The 1,994-nt window shown below is 49.6% G+C and overlaps 1 pseudogene; it reads right to left on the bottom strand.

The window, feature by feature from the left end:
• Window positions 1-542: 542 nt before the first annotated feature.
• Window positions 543-1,197, bottom strand: LOC141519743 (protein FAM3A pseudogene; annotated as a pseudogene).
• Window positions 1,198-1,994: the final 797 nt, after the last annotated feature.

The following is a 1,994-nucleotide window of genomic DNA, read 5'->3' as shown; positions in this document are numbered from 1 at the left end:
GACCCTGCTAGACCAGGTAGCAATTGCCTACCTGTGAGGGACCAATGACCTCTGGGAACCAGGGTAATAGTGGGCAAGAAGACTACAGCTACAAGTCAAAGACCTGAAGAGGAAAAGTTGGGGAGAAGAGAAGGGCAGGGAGAAGGGAAAGTCTTGGCTACACTAGGAGCCTGACTTGGCTGGACCATGGTGTATGTGAATGGGGTGGGAGGGGGGAATGTGATTGAGTGAGGGATGGATCCCCTTCCACTGGGCCCTAACTATCCCACTGCCTGTTACATTCAATTTCCAAGACAGCTGGAGTGATCTGGAAAAAAAGTTCAAGAGAATATTCCTGGAAGGAGTAAGGCACTAGGGGAAGGGTCCCCAAGAGTTCCGCTCCTGTGTGGGGGAGCAGGCACCAGGTGGGCCTTACTCTCCACCTTGAGATGCCTTTCTCCAGGGAGGGTCCACACACGAGGGCCACCTGGGCAACTCACCAGGCCAAGCCTAACTGTGAGGTAAGGGTGGAGGGAGAGGGGAGAGAGAGGCTGCACAAGGGCTCATTGGGTGCCCACTATCCTCTGAGGGATACAGCCTTGGAGCTCCAGGGCCTTTGGCCAGCCCTCATACTTGTTGGTGTTCTTGCTGTTCTTCACGTGCTGCTCAAAGGGGCTCTTGTCCTGAACTCCTTTGTTGCTGACAAACACCCAGCTGTCCCGGAAGGCCAGTTCCTTAGCATTGGTGCTGCCTAGTTCACTGAAGATTTTCCTCATTTCATCATTCATCTTGGTGGCTGGGTCATCATAGGAAGCCACAAACACCAGGGTCCCTTCATGGAGCAGTCGGATGAACTTCAGTAAATCATTAATATCTCCTGCCCACATGTCAAAGGATCTGGCATCCAGGAGTTCTCCATGGACTCCATTCACCCGGGCAATGTTCACATTGCTCATTAGTATCCTATCCTCCAGGCAGATCTTAGGTCCGATAAGGTTGGCAGCCCCACTGACCACCCTGAAGGCCAAGTGCTGTTTGGGGCAGGGCTGGGGAAGGCCACACTTGTACTTCCTGGCCTTGGGCTCCACTGTGAGGGCATTCTCAGGACTGTGGAAGAGCTGTTGCAGCTGAGAAAAGCCAGCCATGGGTCGCTAGGATCCAGGTGAGGGCAGCAGTCAGCATCAGCACCACGAGGCACAGTGGGCCTGTCACCCCCATGGCACGTACCTGTGTCAGTGGGTGGCAACGCCTGTCAGCGTGCGCGCATGTGCCAGTCGTCACCTCAGAGACTCAGAGCTCTGTGGAGAACAGGGGGGGAGGGGAGGGAGGAGGTGGAGGAGAGGAGGGGCGGGGCCATTCTGCATCATGGCCTGGCTTAGCTCCAGGCTGGGAAAGCATGGTGATGGTGTACTTAACACAAACCTTTCTCATCTGTGAGTACTCATTGTCACTTTCGCTATTTCTGTCACTTCAGATAAATTCCCTTTTTAACTTTTTTTAACCTTTTATTTTATTTTACTTTACCTTATTTTATTTTATTTTTATCAAGTCTTCAGGAAACAGTTCTCTCCCACTTAACTAGTGTTTTCCTTAATTCCTCTATCAGTTAACTTCAAGGTCTAGATAAAGGAGCTACTAGCAAGCAAGCAAGCTGTCTGATCTCTCACACCCTTTAGAACTGCCTGTTACAACCTAGCAAGAAATTGTGCAAATTCTTCATTAGCTTCTTGTTTCATTTCTGTAAAAGAAGTATTTGCCTCCTTCCTTTTCAGGCAATTTCAGCCATGCCTGTTTTGTGGCAATGTAGAATTGCTGATATCCTTGTAAGCTCTACCCAGTTTGTTGGTTTACTCCTCCCCATGGACCAGAGCTAGAGAGCATTTCAAATGTTATTCACCCTGTGGCTTCATTTCTTTTAGCTTGACTAGGACAGTTCTCAAAAAATTCAGTTTTCCATATTAAGTAATCTCCTGGTGTATGTAGTTTTTGCTATCTTAGTCCAATCTTCTGGGGCT

The sequence above is a fragment of the Macrotis lagotis genome, chromosome 1, assembly GCF_037893015.1.
Source record: "Macrotis lagotis isolate mMagLag1 chromosome 1, bilby.v1.9.chrom.fasta, whole genome shotgun sequence".
Taxonomy (NCBI): Eukaryota; Metazoa; Chordata; class Mammalia; order Peramelemorphia; family Peramelidae; genus Macrotis; species Macrotis lagotis.
This window is presented reverse-complemented; position numbering and strand designations above follow the sequence as displayed.